Raw genomic sequence first — 25,404 nt, 5'->3', positions numbered from 1 at the left:
ACAAATGGCCTCAAACATGCACCGTGATATTTTAATAAGATATCTCTGTCATCCTTTTTTTTTTTTTTTAATAACCACACATAGTAATTCAAGGCAGGCCTTTCTAGTTTGTGGGCATGATGGTCTGATAACAAACTTAATGCAAAAACAGCGGCAGGTTGCTACAGGTTGCCAAATTACACAGACAAGGCGTGAGCATGCCTTTCAGGCTGATGCTTGATCAACACTAAGAAGCCAGTGACAACAAGAGGTCCAAAGCTCTTCCCACATCTCTGCCGCACCAGCCATGATTCAGTGAGCATGCATCTCACACACTGTCGGAGGATGCTGGCTTTGAAGGGTAAGTGGTACAGGGGTTGCCTTTCTCTTATTCATCATTGCCTTTCTCCGCATACCCTGGGAGAGGATATAGCATCATTCTCCAGTGTCACTTGTGGAATTAGAAGTTCTCTGCCTGTGTCTTCTGTCAAATTCTGTCAAATAAGCTGACCTACAACTTCTTCCAGGGAAGAGATGATGAGGAATACAATCACCTTGGTCCAGTCTGCCACAGGATGTCCGTCACTTCTCCCCCTAAACATTCTCTTTGTAATCTAACAACTGTTTCAAGTGATGTACACACAAGTCTATAATTCTGTCATCACAAACATTCCCACTTATCTGTTATATTCTTTTATATATTAAACGCAGTTACAGATTGATGTTGACCTTTCCTTTGCATCCATATGTTGAAACTCAAACTCCTATAGGCGGAGAATGTGTCCTTATTGGGACACAGGGCCTTTAAAGAAGTGACATTTAAAAGAAGGGTGGTTTGGGTGGACTCTAAGCTCATGCAGTGGATAGGCTTATAAGAAGAAGTGTTAGAAGCCAGTGAGATGGCTCAGAGAGAAAAGCATTTGCTGCCAAACTGAATAAGCCACCATCCCTGGAACCTACATGATGGACTGAGAGGGCTGGTGTTCTTATGTTGTCCTTTGACCACCACATGCTCACCATGCCGTGCATGCACCTACCCGACCTCCCATGAATAAATTTAAATGTTTTTTAAATTTTTATTTTATTAATTTATTCTTATTACATCTCAATGGTTATCCCATCCCTTGTATCCTCCCATTCCTCCCTCCCTCCCATTTTCCCCTTACTCCCCTCCCCTATGACTGTTCCTGAGGGGGACTTCCTCCCCCTGTATATGCTCATAGGGTATCAAGTCTCTTCTTGGTAGCCTACTATCCTTCCTCTGAGTGCCACCAGGTCTCCCCCTCCAGGGAACATGGTCAAATATGAGGCACCAGAGTACATGTGAAAGTCATACCCCAAAAATGTTTTTTAAGGAGTTTACAATACACACGTTCATAATGGGAAGTGACTACCCATGCCTTTACTCCCAACACTTAGAGGCAGAGGCAAGTGGATCTCTGTGAGTTTGAGGCCAGGGTGGTCTACAGAGTGAGTTTCAGGAAAGCTAGGGCTACACAGAAAAACTGTGTTTTGAAAAACAGACAAGAAGACACACACATTCACAGAAGGAAATCCATGTGATAACGAAGAAAAATATGGATATCCATAAGTCAACAAAAACCATTCCTGCTGACACTTTGATCTTGGATTTCTAGCCACAAGCTCTATGATTAATTAGTGTAGTATAATTAATATATTAGCTTCATAAAGGACTCTGAGCAACTGCTTTGTCCATCTCTTTAAACACCTAGGTGTTAGTCAGTATCAGGCTGGTAAGTATGAACGGGAATGTAGCTTAATCCAAGAAGTATTTTTCTGTAATTGTATAGAAATGGGTAGGTCGCTGGGAAGTGCTTACATCAAAACTCAATTTATTTATAGTCCCTGCTACTTCCTATGGAGGTTGAAGCAGTATATAGCTTAAATTGTGTCTTCAGAGTGAAAATTCTGTTTGAAAGCTACTTGCTAAGGAGTTGCCATTATATTATTATAGAGTATTTTACATATGCATGTAGTATATAGTGTTATACTTTACATGCTACTAGCTAGAGGCTCATCTTCTGGATCACATGACCAGTTGCATTGGACCTCTCATCAGAATATGTTCAAGACTTACTCTTAATATAGTAAGATTTTGTAGTTAGAGATTTCTAGACTGCAAAAACCAAAATCATGTCTGTAAGTACATCTTACTGAGGAGTGGTGATTGACTGACATACAAGGCTTTTTAAATCTATGTTCCTAAATCACGTATCAGGTTGGAAACAATGGTTGTTCTTCTGCAGGTCTTACTAAAGTAATCAAGGATCAGCCACACCAGCAAGATACTCTGACCATTGCCCAGTGTGACTTCTTATATTTTATATTCCACAGGACTCATTCACATCTCCTGTTTATGATTTGTCTTCTCTCTCTATTATGACCACAAAAGGCAGGGGTTTTTGACCCCTTTGTCTAATAAAGCATCTCAAAAACAAACGATCAAACAAACAAGAACAGCGACCAATTCATGGAAAAGCAATAAATATTTGTTGCACAAATGAGACTTCAGTGTTACTCCACTTGTGTCATTGTCCTAAAGGTAGTAGATGGTGTTGTGCCTTGGAAAGACGTGTGATGACTCAGTGGGTAGAGAGACTTGCCACAAAGTCTGATAAGATGAATTCAATCCCTGGGACCCACCTTATAGAAAAGGAGATTTTTTTTTCCTCTGATCTCCACTTATGCATATTTGTCTAAAGAAGACTTACTGTGCAGAGTAATAATAAAGAGCAGGAGTTTGATTCTAAATGATTTCCTGGATGTTTTGAGAGGAAAGAGGTATAGAAGAAAACACAAGAAATAGAGAAATATGACTCTATTTATAAATATGACAAACTGTTTATTTGTTTGCTGTCTTGGTTATGTTATTCAAGACTCCTTGCCTAAGGAATGGTGCCACCCACAATAGGCAAGGTCTTCTTATGCCAGTGACCTTAAATAAAAGATTGCTTTCAGACATGACTGCAGGCCAATCCAAGGCAACATCACAGTGAGACTCCTCACAGATGATTCTAAGGTTGTGTTAAGTTGACATTGTAACCATCACAGACCACATGTTGCTTTCTTTATATCTCTGGATTTCACTATAATTCTAGATTTAATGGATGTTTCCTCAGGGTTGGAAAACCATTCTTTTAAAATCCACAGTGTCCTTCACTAACTATTCACCATCTCCGATCTACTTAAATTGTTTTGTGCCAAGGTTGAAATAGTAAAGGTTTTGGCATTTGAAAAGAAGATTGAGCAGATAATTTAATGCTTAGCCTAAAAGGAGAAGTAGAATTTTATTGAGGTCAACGCTCACTCTAGGGGCTACTTCTGCAAGTCCCTCCATTTCACAGTTTAGTTGATCCTCTAAGGGCCTGGAGCTCAGGGGCTGAAGAGCAGGCAGTGTTCTCTTTTTCCTCAGAGGTAACTCTTTTATTCTAACATATCACCTCAAGCATTTGAGAAGATGTTAATCAAATGAGGAAACAGATCCCTTACAGTGCAGCTGCTGTGGGAGTAAGAGGATGCTAATGATAGTACCCGAAGGGTGCGTGGCAGTGTGTTGCCCCTCCTTCTAAACCATATGGATGACTGACAAAGGAATTGTGCCTTTCATCACAGTAAAAGCTAATAGGATAGATGCAAACAACAATAAAACACTAATGATAAAAAATCGAAATGATGCAGCATTAATGGAGTAAGGGGAAAATGGGAGGGTGGGAGGCATGGGAGGATACAAGGGATAGGATGACAGTTGAGATGTAATATGAATAAATTAATAAAATATATTTAAAAAATAGTAATTACCAAATGTTTTGTCATATTTGTCTATTTATGGTTGTGGTGCTATGTGTGTGTGTGTGTGTGTGTGTGTGTGTGTGTGTGTGTGTGTGTGTGCATGTGTGCTAAGTGTGCCTCATCTGGAGGGCAGAATTCAACTTGCTGGAGTGAGTTCTTGATTTCTACTGTGTGGATCATGAGGATAAAACTCTGGCTGTCAAGCATGGCAGCAAGAAGTTTTGCCTAGTGTTCCATCTTGCTGGCTGAATAACAGCCTTTTTTGCACAGCATTGTTCTATGTTTTTAAAATACATGATTTGAATGAACCATCCCAATAATTTTGTGTGAGCAACAATTTTATTGTCATGTTAAAGATGACAAAATGGAGAACAGAAAAACTATGTAAGGTCATGTCGCTAACAACAAAGACTGAGACTAATAATAATGAAGGAGGCCCCTTCCTCTGCACACAGTGCACACTCAAGCAAAGTGAAGCCCAAAAAGAAACACAGGGGCATTAATATTGGAAATTGCAGATCATATAAAAATAGAATACAGAACAGTGTATTTTTAGATGTTGACATTTTCCAGTGCTCTGGCTTTGGAAATATAAACAGGATACAATAATGATGTTGCCTTTGGTTAACATTTTGATGTGTTGTTTATTGCATTCATTTAGATTATTTTTAAATTGCATTAAAATATTATTTATAGGCACTAGAGAGACAGCTCAGTAGATATATGGCATGGACTGCTCTTTCAGAGGGGCCTGAGTTCGGTTCCCAACACACAATCAGGCAACCCCAACTCTAGGGGGATCCAATTTCCTCTCATGGTCTCCATAGACACATGCACTTACAAACACACACACACACACACACACACACACACACACACACGCATGCACACAGATGCACGCACACACACGCACGCACACGTGCATACACACACATGCACACACAATAAGTAACATTAAAATATATTATTTATATATGTTAGTGGATTATTTCACTTACCTTTGATTTTTATGCATAAAGCATATGCACACAGACTTTACTACGCATAGATAGACACAGGTGAAAGATATCAGAGCACATTATTAGCAGGAACACTCCGAGAGGGTGATTCTGGGGAGCAGATTCACAGACCATAAGCTGAAATGTCTGAAGCTAACACTGAGGGGTTGACAGAGACGTCCCGTGACCTTCAGCCCTCATAGCCTCATCCGCAAAAATTGTTCTTATTGACGTGTTAATAACAGCACACGCATGCTACAGTTTGCAGAGCTCAGATGACTTTAATTAATTCTTTCTCTACACCTTGTTTTGAGGCAGAGTCTCTCTTATTTTTGCTGCTGTGCTGTGTACCCTAGGACACTTGGCCTGCAGGCATCTGGCTGCTTCTCCTGTCTCCAATCTCCCATTTTGCCATAAAGATTTTGGGAATACCAATTTGCACCACCATGCATGGTCTTCCTGTTTTTTTGTTTTTGTTTTTGTTTTGTTTTGTTTTGTTTTTTTGGGGGGGGGTTGAGATTTTTATTTATTTATTTATTATAACTTATTCACATTACATCCCTATTGTTTTCCCCTCTCTCTTATCTTCCCATTCCTACCCTCTCTCCCTCTTCTGCCCCCTCCCCCTCCCCTAGACCTCTGACGGAAGGGGACCTCCTCTTCCACCATATGAGCACAGCCTATCAAGTCTCGTTCAGGTAGCCTGGTTCCCCTCCCTTTGCATGCTCATCAGGCCTCCCTCCCCAGCAAGGGGAAGTAATCAAATCAGGGGCACCAGAGTTCGTCTCAGAGGCAATCCTTGTTCTCCCCACAACCCTAGAGAATGAGCTGTCTATTGGCTAGATCTGAACAAGGGGTCTAGGTTTACTTTATGCACTGTCATTGGCTGGTACAACAGTTTGTGCAGGCCCCCCTGTGTCCAGATATGCCAGCTTTGATGGCCTCCTTGTGGGGATCCTGACCCCACTGGTTTCTTTTATCCCTCAACTCTTCCATACAACTCTCAGCAGTTCCCTCAGACTCTAGCTACAAGTACCAGCATCTGTCCAGATCCCCTGCTGGGTGGAGTCTCTCAGAAGACATCTATGTCCTGCTAATATCCACTTATGAGTGAATATGTACCATGCATGTCTTTCTGGGTCTAGGTTACCTCACTCAGGATGCTCTTATCTAGTTCCATCCATTTGCCTGCAAATTTCAAGATTGCCTTGTTTTTGATAGCTGAATAGTATTCCATTGTGTAAATGTACCAGTATATATATATATATATATATATATATATATATATATATATATATATATATATATATATGTATTCTTCAGTTGAGAGACATCTAGGTTGTTTCCAGATTCTGACTATTAGGAATGACGCTGCTATGAACATAGGTGAGCAAGTGTCCTTGTTCTATGGTGGAACATCTTTCAGGTATATGCTCAGGAGTGGTATAGCTGGGCCTTGGGGTAGCATTACTCCCAATTTTGTGAGAAAGCTCCAGATTGATTTCCAAAGTGGTTGTATAAGTCTGCACTCCCATCAACAATGGAGGAGTGCTCCCTTTTCTCCATATCCTTGCCAACATGTGTTGTTACTTGATTTGGATAGGTATTACATGGAATCTGAGTCGGTTTTTCTTTTGTTTTGTTTTGTTTTTCCCTTTGGGTTTTTTTGTTGTTGTTGTTGTTTTTTTTTTTTTTTTTTTTTTGAGACCGGTTTTTCCGTGTAGCCATGGATGTCTTGGACTCTTCCGAGTCATTTTGATTTGCATCTCCCTGATAACTAAAGTCATTGAGCCTTTCTTTAAATGTTTCTCTCGCTATTCCTTTGTGTAGAATTCTCTGTTAAACTCTGTGCCCTATTTTTTAGTTGGATAATTAGTGAGATATAAGTCAGGTGTGGCTGTTTACACCTGTAGTCCCAGAACTCAGCTTAAGCAGTAGGATTGCCACAAATCAGAGGCCAGTCTAGACTGCGTACTGAGAATCTTTCAACAAACCAAAATAAAAGAATAAATGAATTAATAATTAACTAAAAACATAAATCGAGACTTAATTAAAATAATGTATTGAAAGTATTTGTGGAGAGTGGAGAGACAGCTTTGCAAGTCTGAGCACTCGCTGACCTTGCAGAGGAGCCATCTTCAATCCTGGCACCCACAGGGCAGTTTCATCGCTGTTGGTAACATCACTGAAGGGAAGCTAATATGGTCTCTGTGAGCAGCAGGCATGCGCATGGTGTGCATAAGTACACAAAGGCCAACATTCATACACATAAAAATGTTTTTGAAAAATTACTTGGAGATTCCCTTTCTGGTTTACATATAGACACTGTAAGAGAGATACACTAACGCACACTGAGTAGTCAGCCTTCCACCACTGTCAGTAAGAATTGAGCCAATAAAACCATAAATAGAAAAGACTCACTTTGGCTCATGGTACTGTCCCATGGTTAACTGGGGAAGCTGTTTTTAGACTTGTGAGGAGAAAATACAGCATAGCATGACCTCTGTGCCCAGGCCTCACAGCTACAAACGGCTTGGCCAGCATGCAAAGGAGAGAGAGGAGTGGACAGGTAGGGGAGAGAGGAGTGGACAGGTAGGGGAGAGAGGAGTGGACAGGTAGGGGAGAGAGGAGTGGACAGGTAGGGGAGGGAGGAGTGGACAGGTAGGAGAGAGGAGTGGACAGGTAGGGGAGAGAGGAGTGGACAGGTAGGGGAGAGAGGAGTGGACAGGTAGGGGAGAGAGGAGTGGACAGGTAGGAGAGAGGAGTGGACAGGTAGGGGAGAGAGGAGTGGACAGGTAGGGGAGAGAGGAGTGGACAGGTAGGAGAGAGAGGAGTGGACAGGTAGGAGAGAGAGGAGTGGACAGGTAGGAGAGAGAGGAGTGGACAGGTAGGGGAGAGAGGAGTGGACAGGTAGGGGAGAGAGGAGTGGACAGGTAGGGGAGAGAGGAGTGGACAGGTAGGAGAGAGAGGAGTGGACAGGTAGGAGAGAGAGGAGTGGACAGGTAGGAGAGAGGAGTGGACAGGTAGGGGAGAGAGGAGTGGACAGGTAGGGGAGAGAGGAGTGGACAGGTAGGAGAGAGAGGAGTGGACAGGTAGGAGAGAGGAGTGGACAGGTAGGGGAGAGAGGAGTGGACAGGTAGGGGAGAGAGGAGTGGACTGGTAGGAGAGAGAGGAGTGGACAGGTAGGAGAGAGGAGTGGACAGGTAGGGGAGAGAGGAGTGGACAGGTAGGGGAGAGAGGAGTGGACAGGTAGGAGAGAGGAGTGGACAGGTAGGGGAGAGAGGAGTGGACAGGTAGGGGAGAGAGGAGTGGACTGGTAGGAGAGAGAGGAGTGGACAGGTAGGAGAGAGGAGTGGACAGGTAGGGGAGAGAGGAGTGGACAGGTAGGGGAGAGAGGAGTGGACAGGTAGGAGAAAGGAGTGGACAGGTAGGGGAGGGAGGAGTGGACAGGTAGGAGAGAGAGGGGTGGACAGGTAGGGGAGAGAGGAGTGGACAGGTAGGAGAGAGAGGAGTGGACAGGTAGGAGAGAGAGGGGTGGACAGGTAGGGGAGAGAGGAGTGGACAGGTAGGAGAGAGAGGGGTGGACAGGTAGGGGAGAGAGGAGTGGACAGGTAGGAGAGAGAGGAGTGGACAGGTAGGAGAGAGAGGGGTGGACAGGTAGGGGAGAGAGGAGTGGACAGGTAGGGGAGAGAGGGGTGGACAGGTAGGAGAGAGAGGGGTGGACAGGTAGGGGAGAGAGGAGTGGACAGGTAGGAGAGAGAGGGGTGGACAGGTAGGGGAGAGAGGAGTGGACAGGTAGGAGAGAGAGGGGTGGACAGGTAGGAGAGAGAGGGGTGGACAGGTAGGGGAGAGGAGTGGACAGGCTCCCATTGTGGCTTTCAAGGCTGCTATTTTGGGTCTGAATCAGAAGACCACCCCCTGATGACCACCCCCCATCAGGCCTGGCTTCATAAAGTTCTGCCACTACAGCACCAAGATGGGACCAGGTTCTAGGGTCCAAACTCAAAGTTAAGATGGCAGCATTATTCTAATGATGAGATATAGCAGAAGTGTCTGTCTGTCTGCACAGATGTATAAAACAACCTATGTAGTACATAGGCATTCACACATATATGAAGAAAGCAAAGATTGAGTAAGTAGACTGTTCGTTCAAATGCTATAGAAACTATTGTTATTATTCAATAAAAATATTTTATTGAAATAGAATCATCATTTAATTTTTTTATTTTCTTTTTTTTTCTCAACTAGACTAAAGAGTGAACAGCATTTTTTTATTAGAAGAAGAAGCATTTTATGTGACTATCTTCCTTGGAAAAGTTTCGTAGCCATGACGGTTTTCACAGTAAATGTTCTATTATGTATACTACTTAGCTCCCACTTTCCTGTTGATAGCTCAATACCACTTTCTAACACAATTTTAAAAATCGTCTTCTTTCATTCTTCATTTGGTCTATCATCTCCACACTCTAAACATAGACTCAGCACATGCCTCCTCCTACATACAAAGGCGGAGCGAAGAAGAAGATAAGCTATCCATTAAGCAGTTCTTAAAAAAAAAAAAAAAAAACAACAAAAGCTAGATCTGTACACGTGTTCAAACTTGAGCTCCGTCTCTTGCGTCACTTACTGAGAGGGAAGCCAGTTAGGAATGTCAGCGTGTCAGCTGTTGAGGTGGCTCTGCAAACACAGTAAGGAATGTGACAGAGACAGAGAACAGGGAGAGTCCTTAGCTAGAAGACTCCGCATTTGAATATCGTGGGAAGGGTTCCGCCAGGGAGGTGTTTAAAATTCAGTATGGCGTTTTAATTAAATTACAACTCTGAATTGGACATAAATCAACTTAAAGCCACTCTGGCTTCGTTTTTAGCACAAAGAGCCCATCATCTTTAACATTTCATTCAGAGCTAATTAAATATGGATTTATGGCTCCAGGTACCTGGAAATATTGGGGAACATTCAGAACTTGCTGACCCACTGGGAAGGTAACTATTTTGAGGATCCTAACTGAATGTCAAATATTTGCTGCCGCATGCTGCTTCACAGAGCTGAATGTGTTTTCTGGGTGTGTAAACACGTCTCATAAAACTCTCATTGTTTTTTTCCATCCCTGGTAACAGTGTAAATTCACTACAAACTGAAAGGCTCTGTTTGCCGCCAACACGATTGCAATACAATGACTCGCTTCTCCCACTTGGAAACCCTTGGCATTCCTGCTCCTTGAAATAGGAAAGCCTGGCCATTGCTTCCTTAACCAGACATTCTCCTTTTCCATTCTATCCCCAGCAGAACTGTGCTAAAGGGGATTTTTGGTTCTGATTATGGGTTAGTAAACACATCTGAGCTGAGTTTTTGGAGTGTTTTTGTGATTCCAAAGTCCAGGTTTGTCACCTGCTCGGTGTAGCACATATTCTGGATGGACCATACTGACTCGTGTATGGATTTAACACTCTCAGGATAAAGAGAAGAAATACATTCGGTAAAGATTCCGTCCCCTCTTGCTAATTTGAAGACACGTCATGTGGTCATAGAGAAAGATGCTGCATGATGCACGCTTATAACCCCAGCACAAAGAAAAAGAAAAGAAAAGAAAAAGAAAGAAAGAAAGAAAGGAAAAAGAAAAAAGCAGGAGGCGGCAGGATTCTGAGTCTGAGACCAGCTTAGTCTGTAAGTGTGAAATCCTGTCTTAAAAAAAATAAAAAAGGGGAAGAGGAAAGGTAGGCAGGAAAGATAAAGGGGGAAAGGGGGAAGGAGGAGAAGATAAAATGTTCTCCTGGCATCATGGGTCTATGGATACAAAAAGAAAAGTATGCTTTTCCACAGCAGCCACAGCTGGAAAGAAATGCAGTAACCATTTTTAGCTAAGAACACTGCGGTGTGTCTTGGGAGGGAATTGCAGCTTTGATGTACTCACAGACTGAGCTGTCTTGAAATAGACAGCCTGAGCAACCTTCCTGGCTTCCTCAAGTCCCTCTACACTTTGAGCGACTATAGCAAGTCCATAAACAAACTACTAATGGAAATTTATAAATGACTAAAAATACAGTTTCAAAAAGTTTTCACTGGAGCAGAATGGGTTTTCGTCTAGGACTCCTGTAAGTAGAGGACAGGGCAGCATGTGGCTTCTGATATAGCACAAATAGCAGCACAGGCAGATGAGACGCTTGGAAGACATCTGGACTGTCACCAGCTTTCAGAGAACAGACTCTGCTTCGTTCAATCAGAAGCATCCTCAGCAGCGACAGGTGGGCTTGAACTTGGCTCTCGGAGGCAAGACTGTTAAAATGCTATGCCAATTATCCTCTGGTTTCAGCCTCATGCTTATACAACTCATATTCCAAAAATATTTGTTTTGCTCGCTTCCTAGTTAAAAAATAAGTAAATAAAATTCTCTTTTAGAACCCAATGCATTAGCTTGCCCTAGAAAGAAGGAAAAAAAATCTCATCATATGGTCTGCAATCTGTTGCTAGGGCTGAAGTCTCCCTACTTGATGCAGGACACAGCAGCATCTGAGTCTTTGCTCCCATAAGCAGCAAGGTCAGGAGGAGAATCTGTCTCACCAGGACCAGGAGGTACAGGTATGTGATCCCAGATACCTGGGAGGCTGAGGTGGAAGAATGTGAATCCAATATTTGCCTGGGTTACGGCGTGAGGTCAAGGCCAGGCTGGGAAACTCAGTGAGACTCGGTCTCAAAACAAAACATACACAACAGGGTGTTCATATATCTCCCTGGTAGAATACTTACTTACCTAGCACGTCTGAGGCCCTGGCTTCAATTCCTGGTGTTTCAAAGACATAAATTTAAATGTAAGTAGTAGAACAAGCTTTTCCTACATGGTTAGAATACAGTCCCAGTGGCAGGACCCTTGGTGCTGTGCTCCACCCTCTGTCACTGAGACAAAGCACAAACTGAGAACTGACACTAACCAGGCTGTTTCTCATGTAGGCAATAGGGTTCAACATGCACAATCTTAAATCCTAGTCCATGGAGGGCCTTAATTGTTGGTCACTCTGAAGCCAAAGTCAACCCCTATCTCTCTGAAGGATTTCCCATGTTACACAGACATATTGGCAAACAGAAACACAGTACAGGACCAAAAGGCGAGGCTTGGCCACATTTGGATCAACATCTTTTTCCAAAGGTAGGAGCTACAGACATGATAAGGAATCCTCAACATATTCCTCCATCCCACACCCAGGAGCTGGGGAGGAAATACGTTTTTTTCAAGCTCACCGCTGTAGAAACCTCTTTGTCTTTTTTGTTCCATCCATAAGTAACATGTTAGGTATTGCTTGCAGTCCCTGTCTACCACATACTAAATTCCTCAAATATCTCCAGAGACTGTGAAACCCCACACTTCCAGAGAATTAGGGGAGAGCTAGAGCCAGACCACACCAGTGAAGTCCTCCCTGAGCCCCACCCTGTAAGAAGCATTCTTTTCCAAGATGGAGCCATAGGATGCATCAGAAAGGAATGCTTTCATCTCCGTTCTCACTGCATTCTGGACCCCTCAATGAGAAAAGCTGGTTCAGCAAGACTCTGCAAGATTAGAGGAGAGATGGTTTGTCTGCCCCGGACTCTTGGCAACTCTTTTTTTTTTTTTGGCTGTTGGCAACAGCTCAATGAGTCATACATTTCACAAGCAATTTTCAAAAAGGGAAACACCTCTCTACATGAAATATGATTCTCCTCTGAAGACAGACTGTGTCAAAACACCATTGACTCATCACTTGCTGTGAGCCTTCAGTGCTTCCTTCTGCAGACTGCACTGAGGACTGGCTTTTTTGTTTTTTTAACTGTGAGACCTCTGAAAGCCAATCCTGTTAAGAACCAAGCTAAACTCTCCTAGGGTTTGCATTTCAGTAAGCCAATTACTACCTACTCTATCCCCAGGACCTTGGCGCAGGAAGTCTCACCTGATTTGGGGGTTTAGAGAGTAAAAGACAGAGTTGAGTTAAAAGGAGAGCAAAGAGGAGTGAGAGGGTGGCAAAGAAGGGGCAGGAGAAGAGGAGAAGAAGAGGGGGGTGGAAAGTGGAGGGAGAAGGTGAAAGAAGAAAATGAAAAACAAAAATAGGAAAGAGGAAAAGAAGCTCTCGGACAGATGAACTGGTAAATGAACTGCATGCCACCTCCAGAACTCATGTAAAAAAAACAAGCCAATGAATAAACAAGCTAGGGAGGCAGAAGACACAGGAAGACCCCTGGGGCTTACCAGCCTGCCCGCCTGTCTACTTTGGCACGTTCTGATCCAACTAAAGAATCCGTCTCAGGAAAACAAGTTAATGGCTATCAGAGACATGACACCAGATAACTATTAACTCTCCCAGACCACACGTGCATGCATACGCTCACCATGTGCACACGTGTACACATGTATCGCCAACACCAAAAGATTGAGCCCAGAAAAGAAACCAGAAGAGGGAAAAGGGAGAAAGAGAAGGAGAGGAAAAGACGTAAGAGGAGAGGGAAAAAAAGACTAGCTTGGCCTGCGCCTTGACAAAAATGTGGTAAGGGAAGGAACAGTGTGTGTGTGTGTGTGTGTGTGTGTGTGTGTGTGTGTGTGTGTGTGTGTTGGGGGTGGGGTGGAATGTTCTTCTGATCCTCAAAACCACCATCTTTTAGCAATACATTGCTAACTGGTCGTTTCTAATAAGTGAATTTCTGCAATCACTAGTTTGGCTCTTGCCAAACAGGCAGAGAACCAAAAGCCTTTATATTTCTCCTTCAGGATCACAAAGTTCATGGCTTCCCCATGCGCATTGGTCTGCTTTTCTTTGCTGGGCAGCCCCGGACCCGTTCACTTTGTCCCAGGACTGACTTCTAACCGAAGATGAGAACCTTTCCAAAGAAAGAAGACTCAGCTGTTTAGAGCCAGTCAGATGCGCTCAGCACGCGTGTGGGCTAGATGACTCAGCTGTTTTGTGTGTCCGTGTGGATTTCCCAAGATCCTTTCTGAAACTCTTGTTGAAAAAATATCTTGTGTGATCTTGTAACAAATTAAACAAAAGACAAGCCACCGAAGGCTGTCTATTTGAAAAGTCTAAACCACAAACCCTCTGATTCATGCTGACCTACCCTGGAGGAAGGCTTGCCTGGAACATCAGTTAACTTTTAACTTTCACAAATTCCAGCTCACCCCATTCATTCCTGTAGGGGGCTTAGTGCATCGAAAGGGAGTACTGGCCACATTTCTAATGACCCGCGGTTCATTGGACTAAATGTGTTTAAAGGATTTAAGATAAACGCCCTGTCTCAGTGGGATGTACCCAGATGCCTCGATTGTGTTTCTCAGCATTCTTTTAACAGCTCCTGTTATCAATTAATTAAAGAATGGGTCGATGACCGTATTTATTTGTTTTGATGTTAGAAGCTAAGTAATTCCTTCCTATGTGTTCGCTGTGACAATTAACAACAGTGATTCACACATCTTGCTGAACTCTGTTTTCTTTTCCAGGCGTACACACCCACATTTCTTCAGTTGCTTACTCACAGGGAAAACAATAAGAACCAGATCTATTTTTCACCAACCAGGATTCCTTGCCAGGCCTTTCCCAAACTGCTTCATGCAAATGGAATTTCCAGTGCCCCCTCTCCCTCCCTGTTGTTATGTTGTTGTTGGTGTTGCCACCAGGTGTTTTCCTCTGGACTAAAAATGAAACACAAATTTAGGCTTTCTCTCATCTCTTGGGAAGTTACCAAACCAAAAAGCCACGTGTTTTCCTGACGGGTCTGTGCAGCCCTGTGATGGCATTTAGTCACCACCATGCCAAGCCATAAAATGTATTCTCTCTCTCAATCTCTTCTCTTTTCTTCTTCTTCTTCTTCTTCTTCTTCTTCTTCTTCTTCTTCTTCTTCTTCTTCTTCTTCTTCTTCTTCTTCTTCTTCTTCTTCTTCTTCTTCTTCTTCTTCTTCTCTCTCTCTCAGAAAAAAATCCCCTCCTAGCTGTCTGGGAAATGCTCTGCCCTGAGGAGGGACTGGCAAATTTGAATTTGCAGCTTCTCTAAGGGCTTGCAATGACAGCATTCATCCCTAGTTCTCAGGGAAGCTGTTGTGTTGCTGTTGCCCTGGATCCCCTTGGTGGACTCCAGGGTTCTAAGGCTGGAGAGCTGAGCGCACTCAGTGTATGAGCAGCAGGACACACTTTGCCAGGAAACATGAGAACCCTCCTATTTTCCAAGTCTGGCTCTACCTTCATCGTTAGGACAATGTTCCTCTGTCCCTGGGCACCTGCGCTTTTCAGCTCCTGCTGGTCCATCAAGCATCCATGTGTCACATCCAGTGGCCTTTCTATAAAGATAAGCACGTGCCTCCTTACTACCAGGCCTTGTGAGCAAACTTGTGGGATTAGAAAATGGACACTTCCAGTTTCCCTTTCAGTATTTATCATTTTCGCATAAAAAAAAAAACCTTAAACAATTATTGAAGAATTTCGGTTTACTTTTAAACAAAGACATAATTTCAGAAATATAATAATCTGTGAACAATTAAAGAGATAGCACATTTAAAATGATGTAGGTCCATAAGAACACAAATAGCATATTTTATATTTTATATGTTCTTAATCCATATATAAAATTTACCTATGTAGCATATATACACACATATTATAATACTTTATAAAGCTTTAAATTTACACGGAAAACTGCAAATATTTCTTATGTAAACAAGAATGAACTCCAGTGTGAACAGTGTGGCTCACTGAGTGAAGGATGCGTGCCACTGAGCCTGATGACCTGAGTTCGGTCTCTGGCACTGACTTCTGTAAGCTGTCCTTTGACCTGCACTTGGACTCCACTGTGGCATGTGTCCACCCACACCCACACACCCACACACAAATAAGCAAGTAAATAAAAATAATAAAAAACAAACTCTAGCTCCTCAAATAATTAAAAATGCATACTGCTAGCTATTACTGAACACAGGAATAAATGCAGAAATTGTAACATAAAATTGAATTCTATAGGAACTTCCTAAGAAGTCAGTCTCAAATCTGCCATCTCCTTTTCTTTCTTTCATTCAAGTTTCAACCAACCTTGTATTAACTTTAGTTGAAACGTAGCCTTGTGAGAAAATTCACTTACTTGGTCAATGTTGCCCAACAAACTTACAGTTGACAGTGGAAGCTCTGAGTCAGGTGGTGCTGGCTCAGACCTGAAATCCCAGAGGCAGCAGGATCGAGAGTCTGAGGTCATCCTCACCTACGTGGCCAGCAGAAGGCCAATCTGGACAGCATGAGGCCGCGGGAGTCTCAAAAAAAGCCAGAAAAAGAAAGGGAACAAGGACGAGAAGAGCAAAGAGAGACAGAGACGACAAAGGAAGGGAGGATAGATGGAATGGAAAAGAAAAGGAAAGAAAAAGAAACTGTATGTGGCCCCTAAAATCCACTATAATTATTCTGCAAAATGTTCCAGCGCATCATGTGCTGCTGAAGTCTCATGAGGGGGAGAACGTTCAGCCCTCCAGCCATATCTTAGCATGTGCTTAGAAACAGCGCACTCAAGCGCAGTGCAAGGATGAACCAGAACGACCATGAACCCTCCACTTGCATTCTGCTGATCCTGGCTCCTGTCGTTCATGTGTTTTGTACAGAATCCCAAGTGAAAGATGCAAGAGGACTTTATAGGAACAGCCCCTTACACAAACATGTAAGTTGATTTCAGCTAACTTTCTAGTGCTGAGGTTTTGCATTATACTGAAGTTAAGTTTTCCCAAGCAACACTAAAAAGACTTCCCACCTTATCTCCAAGAAAGATGATGATTGGTTTCCAAATGTTACATACGGAGACAGAAAAGCATTCGGTCACCTTGGCTCAAGGCCCAAACTGCTGCCCCTAAAAGCCATATTATCTTGTACCTATATATGCAGAGAGGCTAGGGTAACAGCACCATTGTATAACTGCACAAGAGAACGATGGTCAGAAAACTATTACTGATTTTTTACCTTACAGAAGCTAAGCATTTGTGAAATAAATCTGCTTGACTTTTGAATATGTCCTCTATGGGCCATGCATATGGAGCAACCCGGACAAGCCACGCTATTCACTAGTTACAAGGAGCAAGTGTCATTAAGCTAATCCCAAGCAACACCACATAGAGGGTGAGAAAGATGCCTCTGGGGCTGAATTGGCATCCAAACAGGCCGAGAGTGTGTGGCTACGAGCTGTGGCATGACATTTCCTGGGAGACTTGAACAAATGTCTATTCACCACAGAAAGGGCACTGGCAAAAGAAACAACTCCACTCAACTGTAGCTCAGTGAACCAATGAACTTTCCAGTTACTTAAAGAAGTACGTGTGACTGAAAGTGCCACATCACTGAAAAGCCCATCACAGCGTGAGCGGAGGAGACTCACGATGCTGCATCCTAGGAGCTTTGCTCCATATGGACAATGACCCACAATAGCTGCGGTTTGAGATCAGAAGGAGAGGGTTCATTGAGCATACAGTGAGCAGGAGTGAAAGAACAGAATAGCAAGCAGCAGTAAGATAAAGCATCAGATGCTTACGCCACCCAGCAGAAACAGACTGAGGAAGTAGTCAGCTTGAGAACCTGACCAACAAAGAGGATCCCAGACAGAGCATCTCCTGGTTGTCACTTCCAATCAGTCATTTCCTTCTTGAGTGTTGTTACCTCGTAGAACAAATGATGGATAAGTGTCTCCCTTTGGGAAGGTGCCTGGCTTGTGGCTTATATCCCAGCTGTATTCACGGGAACCACATTTTTACTCTAATGATTATTATTATCCTCCTATTTTTCAAAGATATGGTATTTTTGTACTTAGCTGTTTCACTGGCCTCCTTTCCTTTTCCTGTAGGGCCCTCAGGCCAGGCTGTCCCTAGACAGGGGGTCTTGGGGGATATTAAGACAAGCATGCTTGGGGTCACGTGAGAGGCAAGGCAGTGCAGTGAACTGAGACAGCACATGCCAGTTTACCAAAACAATGTATAGTACAAGCTCCCTGACCAAATTGTTAGCAGCTCCACCAAGACAAGCCCCTTCACCCCATCCTCCTCACCCTCTGGGAATCACTTACTTATTTAGGGAATGGTCCATCTGAATGTCCTATATTTCATAAGCTCCAGGAACCTTGCAGGCTGCTGCAGCCTCCCAAGTCATACATATGCAGCCATCCACCCCGCCTTTCTCTAGGAGGAAATGTTTCAATTCCTAGGACTTCCTCTCCAAGGCAAAAGAGTTCCTGTGTGACATTTTTATCCAAGATTTAAAGTTTCTATATGTCTGTCTTTCTTCCCTTATAAAAATGTGATAATCATTTGCCTTATCAAAGCCTAGAGAAGTCCTGAGAGAAGCCAGGAGATAATGGTTAGGAAATTACTTTTGAAAATGCCACCTAAGTGCAGTCCTGTCACCATCCATTTGTAAAATTGTAGATAGGAGCGATCCAGAACATAATGTCAATTCAGCAAGCGTCTCCACCCCTCATACTGGAGCGCCAGAAAAGAGACGCCCACCCTGTGACATCTGATCACCTGTGACATCTACCTAAACCCTTTCATTCTTCACCACACCCCAGTCCTCAGATAATCGCTGACCAACATGATCCACTTTCAATAACTTCCTTAAAAGCTGTTTATCCCTAAGTGTTCTCTTGTTGATTTTTTAACTTGCTCCTCCCTCTTGGTTATGAGGCCCCAATTTTCCCTGTGTTTGAAGTTGAACACATTCTTCCTCCCCTATGGCAAAATCCTTACTGCATCATTTTATCTTAAATAAAGTCTTCTTTATCACAATTAACAAGTGTCTGAACAGATTTTTCGTGAACAGTGGGGATATGTAGTAATTCATCAATCGTATGGTAGCATGAATTGTATATCCTGGAGCATATGGAAGGTATTTAAACTATTGAATATATTCATTGTCTTCAAGTCTCTAAATTTCTATTTTACTTGGTTTGTGTTGTTCTTCAGGAGAGATCAATATTTTTAAAATTCTCTACAGATATGACCCAGATTGTGGCAGTCAACAGGGAGTCTAAAGGGAGACTCTAGACAACTGAGACACCAGTTGACTTCCTTCCAAAATCACACTTCTCCAATATACCTTATTTGTATAAATAAGAAACATTGTTTTGTTACAACAAGTAAACCCTAAGCCTAAGATAGCTGGAAATTAATAAAAATATAAAACCATTAAGTGAATGAGTTAATGTTAACATTTATTCAAAAACACTTTCTATTTTCCAAGTTCATGCCAAGACTATGAGGTAAGAGTGAGGCAGGGTGGTTCCTGGGATGTTTGAAGCAGCTCCATCTGCTGTGCTTGCACTCCTTACCTTCAGCCTGTGAACGGACACATTTAACCTAGCCATGAAACAGAAAACACACTCTTCTCTGTCAACACCTTCTGCTTTGGAAAATGGAGAGGCTAAAGCTAAAAGCTCCTGGCTCCTAAATCATTTTCTAACTTAGCTAATAAAGATTACAGTTTCAATATCAGCATCACGAACTTCCTCACTCTAAAATTAGATACGCAGATTTCAAATAACAAGAGTGCCCAAATCAGAGAGACAATAATAGAGGAATCATCATTATTATTATGGTGTACATAACTTATTTTTGCTGAAATTTTTTGATGTGACACTATGGACTTAAAAACAACAAAGAGAGATTCTGCAGAAACTCTTTATAGGCTTTCTGGGAGTGTGGCAATTGTCTTGTTTGGACAAGACAAATCTTTTCAAGGAACCTCACAGTGTGAAAAGCTTTGGAAGATGTGCTGGTCAGTTTTATGTCAAGTTGACACAAGCTAGAATCACTTGAAAAGCAGGAAATGTAATTGAGAAAATACCTTCTTAGAATTTACCCATAGGCAAATTTATTACTGATTGACGTGGGAGGAACAAGCCCACTGTGGGTGGTGCTAGCCCTGATAAGGTTGTTCAAGAAAACAGTCATCTGTGCAAGCTATGAAGAGCAAACCAGGAAGTAGAGTTCCTGCATAGTTCTCCCTTAGTTCCTGCCTCCAGGTTCCTGTCCTCAGCTACTTCCCTCAGTGATGAAGTGCAAGACTTGAGAGCTGTAGGCAGAAGCAAACCCTTTCCCTTCCAAGGTGCTTTTGGTCATTGTGTTCTACCATACCCTACCTAAGACAGAAATATATGACTGGTTTTGCTAGGAAAGGGGGCAAGATTCCTTGCATTCAGACATTTTCTGGAGGAAAAAGCAGGCATGCTTCCTACCACCCTGAAAAGATTTGGCCTTGCTAGTCTTTTGGTTGTACCTTTGTGGTACAACCCATGCTGTTTCAGATATCACTGCTCCTCTTTTTCCAAAGCATAGCAACTATGTTTTGAGGAATCAGCATGAGAAACAAATGATGATATTAAGCAAATGACATTGCAAAAAAGAACAAGCCACCCTTTGCCTCTGACCCAGGGACTGCCCATCTTCTATCAGTTACCATGAAACACAAGATGGAATCCACACATTCCATAGGGCTTAACATGAAGAAATTATATATAACTAGGAAAAAATACAACCTGAGAGGAGGTTGTTGTTGTTGTTGTTGTTTTGTTTTACCCAGAGCCAGAACTACCTCATTCTAATTTATAGATAAAAAAGAGCAGTGAATGTTTTACAAGCACATTTGCTTACGATACTAAATGTACCTCTTTTGTTTGAGGACTCAGAAGGACATGATATGGCAAGCATGTCTTTGGCTGTATATTCTTAGTATGGATACCTTCAGTTGTCCCTGCTGCCAGCTTTACTAATTTAATTTTTGTATTTCTACACATACATTAATCTAAATAGTAATAACCAAGTTATTTCTTAAATGTTTATGAAACTGTAATAACTGATGCCATTAGAGCATGGTAATGTTTAAAAATTTATAAAACACACAAGGTTAGTGAAAGCCTTGGATAGTTGCAGGGTCCCTTCTGTCAGCGAAATGCAAATAGCACATACCACATGCATCCAGCTCCACCTGAGATGGGGAGGAAAGGTTTAAGACCAGATCCTCAATATCTGCTACTCAGGAGATTAAATCACAATAAAATCTTCTTATAAATTATACAAGTAGAAATATAACCTTTTGGGGGGAAAACTTCCAAAGCTAATGTCACCTCGTGGGTACAACAAGTGTTATCTCAGCAAAGTGACTTCATGGAAACTCGTGGGCTTCCAGTGATGGGATAACGTTGGCTTAGAGTAATTAAAATAAATAGTGCTGTCTTTTTGCTTTGCAGATTCAGTCAGTTAGTTAAATGGAATCCCTGCTGGGTTTGCTTCCTTAAGAATCTAGCTGATACATGTAAGGACAAGAAAGGTCATTTTTCCATAAGCAGTTTCATTGTTTTGACTTTAATCGGAAGCAAATTATCCTTCCATGAAAGTGAGGAGGTTTAATAACACAACGTACTTTTCAAAGTCAGAAGTGTAATATTATGGCAACTTATTAAAATCGCATTCAGCTGGTATATCGTGTATTTGATTATAGGGTGGCTTTTTTTTGGTTTATATGCCCATGAGAGTGGATAGTTGTGAACTTGTGATCAGCTAAGAAAACAAACCCAGGATTTAGGCAGCTGTAAACCTGAAATTACCAGGAACAAGAAGACCTGCCACTTGGCTCTCTTTTGATAAACACCGCAGTGGAGTCTCCAAAAATAACCAGTGCTCACCATAATGGATTCACATAAGTGCTCAGGAGGATGAGAAGCTAGGAATGGAAAGGCAAGCACTCAAGTCTTCATAAATCTACCACAATGAACCAAATGCAGTGTCTATGTTTAGACATGCGGTCTTACGAGCATAAAATCCTGGTTTCTCAGTGTACTCCTGGTGACAGTGCTGCAGGGATTCACTGTGGAAAATGGAACCAACAAATTTGTGTAGAAGATGAGATTCACAGCTACGTGGTTCTCCTCCCCAGTCAACACAAGGCCAGAGACCAACAACATAGTTTTACATAATCAGGAATGTGATGTCCGGGCTGAGGAGACAGTTCAGTGGATAAAGGCTCTTGCTGACAAGCTGACCACCTGAATTTAATTTCTGGAACCCACATAGTAAAAAGAGAAAGCCCAGTCAGGCAAGCTGATCTCTGACCTCCACAGACACACTGTGGTACACACACACACACACACACACACACACACACACACACACACACAATCAATGTAATTTTAAAAGAATGTGACATCTGACAAAGTGGCAGATGAAATAACAAGAAAATAAGAAATTATTTCCCACTTTGTTGGGAACTTAGACTAAGAACTATTCAAATTTCTCTGAAACATTTTTGCCCATTAAATATTACTAAGCTCTAAGTAAGTAAGGCATTAGATCATTCAAGCAAAAAAGCCCCATTTAGACTACTTTGTGAATTGCAAAGGACATCTCACTCATAGACTTCTTGAGTATTTCTTTAAAGAGTAAGGTAATGCTAACCATGTAGCATGGACAAGTACAGCCTTGCTTGACATATATAAAACTAAGATAGTTTATCAATTCTGAACTACTATGACAAAATACCTAAGGATTAATAACATTACAAGTAAAACGATTCTTTTGGTTTATACTTCTAGAATCCCAAAGTTAAAACACCATATCTGTCTATGGATTTTGGTTTTGGTTTTTTTCTTTTTTGTTTTTTAACATATAACTCTCTGTATTTGAGTTGGGGCGTGGGTAGGTCATGAGGTGTACGAGCACACCAGTCACATGCTGAGGCCAGAGGAAGAATTCTAGTGCCCCGCTCTCCTGCTCTCTACTTCACTCCTCTGAGACAGGCCCCTCACTGAAACTAGAGCTAGGCTAGCTGCCAGAAAGGTTCAGCAACCCCGCTACTCCTACCTCTACCCCAACTGCCAGGCTCACAGGCATGTGTGTGGCTGGCTGGGTGCTTGCCAGATGGCCTGGGATTCAAACGCCCATCTGCATGTACATGTGGCAAATGATCTTACCCACTGAGCCCTCTTCCCAGACTCTGGTGATGACCCTCCTCCTGTCAGAGAACTCAGATTGTCACATGGCAGAAGCCAAGAACTATGCCTGTGTGTCTCTTCCAGCCTGTCTCCCTTCTTATAACAACAGTCATGAGGATTTTATAGTTTGGGTATTATTTAATTCCAAGAGGCCCCATCTATAAACAGCATAGTTGGGTTATTTGAACCTATTTAATACCGTGAGGACTAAACTTCAGCCCATTAGTGCATATCCAAGCCACAGTCGATGGAGAAGACAGCTCTAGGAGTCAAGAGTTGATGGCTTCCTCAGCATCAGGCCAACTGGAAGTCAAAGAGTGTAGGGCAACTTGATACCCTATGAGCATATACAGGGGGAGGAGGTCCTCCTCAGTCATAGTCATAGGGGAGGGGAATAAGGGGAAAATGGGAGGGAGGGCGGGATGGGAGGATACAAGGGATGGGATAACCATTGAGATGTAATATGAATAAATTAATAAAATAAAATAGTGTAGGGCAGAGGGGAAGGGTAAGATGAGAGTGACTGTCCTCCAGTGGCGCTTGGTGATGCCTGTCAGAAGGGACTTTTTTCATCCAGGAAAGCCTGGGAATATTTAATGTGCAAATGGGCCTCTGAATAATCAAGATTAACAGAAATAGGAAGGAACAAGTAAACAGGGAGCGAGAATGGAGAAGATGGTCAGTGACAAAGATGAGCATTTGGCTAAGCTGTCTGACGCAAACTGTATTGGAGCACTCATGTGTGTGTGTGTGTGTGTGTGTATGTATGCATGTGTACATATGTAAGTCTGTGTATGTGTGCATATGTAAATATGTATACATTCATATGTGCATGTATGTATGTTCTATATTTGTGTCCCTGAATATGTTATTTGCACGTTTGTATGTATGAGTGCATGCATTTGTGTGTACTTGTATGCATGTGTGCATATGTGTATATATTTACATATATATGTATATATGTGTGTGTGTGTCAGTATGTAAGTGAATATATATGTACACATATAAATATGTGTGTATGTGTATACATATGTCATTTGTGTGTGTGAACACCTGTTCAAGTATGTGTGTGTTTTATGGACCTGGGTCCTGTAAAAGGGTCCTGGGTATAATATTAGTTCTATTAGTCAAAGCTACAATGCATCTGGAGTGTGGAAAAAACTGCAACTTGGAAACCAGAAGCATTTTATTAAAATAAAACCAAATGGAATTAGGTCATAAACTGTAACTTTATAAAAAATTAACTGGAAATTAGCTACTAATAAATAATTTGTACTCCAAAGCTTTTAAATTTTATTATCATGCCTCCTAAAAATCTGAAAGGTTGTTCAGCATGTTTGAGAATGACAACAGAGGGAGGTTACTGCTACAAAGTAAACAGCAAATGTCACCATAAAAAGGGCAGAGTAAAATGTTAAAAATCCTGGATTTGGGGGCATTGAAAATTTGGTCATGGAAAATTGTGTACTGACTCTGAGTGTGAGGTTTCTTGGTGAGGATAGAGGTCAAAGGTAACTACAGGCCAGTGTGACACCCTATCTCCTAAAACAGGGTGACTGTCTCCTGGGGAGTGATGACAGAGAACAGAGAGAAGAGAGAAAGAGAAAGAGAGGGATGGGGTACTATTCAATTCTAGTCTTTTGATGCACAGGTCTATAAAGTACACACTATAACTGTGTTAACTAACATAGTGGCAAACTTCCTTTCCCAGTCCCTTTGTAAATGGACCCATGGTTTTCTTATCAAAAGTTTCTATTTATTTCCAATTTTAAGAGAAATTATATGATATATTTACCACAGTTTATATAATAAATAGTCCAGCAGGGGTGAAAGTGGAAATCTGTTTCAAAATACATTGATATCTTACATTTCACTGTGCCTATATTAACATAAATAAATTTTATTTATTGAAGGGTACTTTAGTAATAACATACATATCAGGTAAAGTTATGTTACCAAGTAAACTTAGTAGTAAGTTTAATGTAACTAATCTTGATTTTGATTTCAAAATTAGCAGAAGCATAATTCATACCTTAGATTTTTGTTGTTGTTGTTGTTGTTGTTTTTGTTGTTGTTGTTGTTGTTGTTGTTTTTCAAGACAAGGTTTCTCTGTGTAGCCTTGGCTGTCCTGGACTCACTTTGTAGACCAGGATGCCCTGGAACTCACAGAGATCCACCTGCCTCTGTCTCCCGAGTGCTGGGATTAAAGGCGTGTGCCACCACACCTGGGTTAGATTTATTTTTCACAGTGAAACATGATCAGAGTTTAACCTGGAACCGTGCCATGAATAGACATGTTCTTGGGCAAAGGTATTAAAGTTGCCTGTCCCCATGCTGACGAGACGGTCAGTGGTTATGAGACCTTGGCTGCTCCTCTAGGGGACCCACGTTTGCATCTCAGTACCCAAATGGTGGTTCACAAACATCTGCAACCCCGGCTTCTAGTGGGCTGGATTCTCTGACGCCCCCACCCCTTGGCTTCCTTGGTCACTGTTCACATGAGGTCACAATCATGCATGCAGATAAAACAAAAATTTTAATTACCTATCTCATTAGGTATAAGGAGGGAACTATAAAAGGCTAAGATACATGATACTTAGTTTCAAAACATATTAGCACAAATAAAAATGTATTGTCACCAAGCTACGAAGAAAACACATTACCTT

At 42.0% G+C, this 25,404-nt stretch overlaps 1 long non-coding RNA gene across 1 annotated transcript; it reads left to right on the top strand.

Annotated features, from left to right (window-relative positions):
• Nucleotides 1-246: 246 nt before the first annotated feature.
• On the top strand, nt 247-701 carry LOC311597775. Its single transcript, XR_014779348.1, has 2 exons — nt 247-340; nt 507-701. It is a non-coding gene; the product is annotated as an uncharacterized lncRNA (long non-coding RNA).
• Nucleotides 702-25,404: the final 24,703 nt, after the last annotated feature.

The sequence above is a fragment of the Acomys minous genome, assembly GCF_964271855.1.
Source record: "Acomys minous genome assembly, chromosome: 5".
Lineage (NCBI taxonomy): Eukaryota > Metazoa > Chordata > Mammalia > Rodentia > Muridae > Acomys > Acomys minous.
The sequence above is the reverse complement of the archived record's forward strand: the minus strand, read 5'-3'. Positions and strand labels throughout refer to the sequence as shown.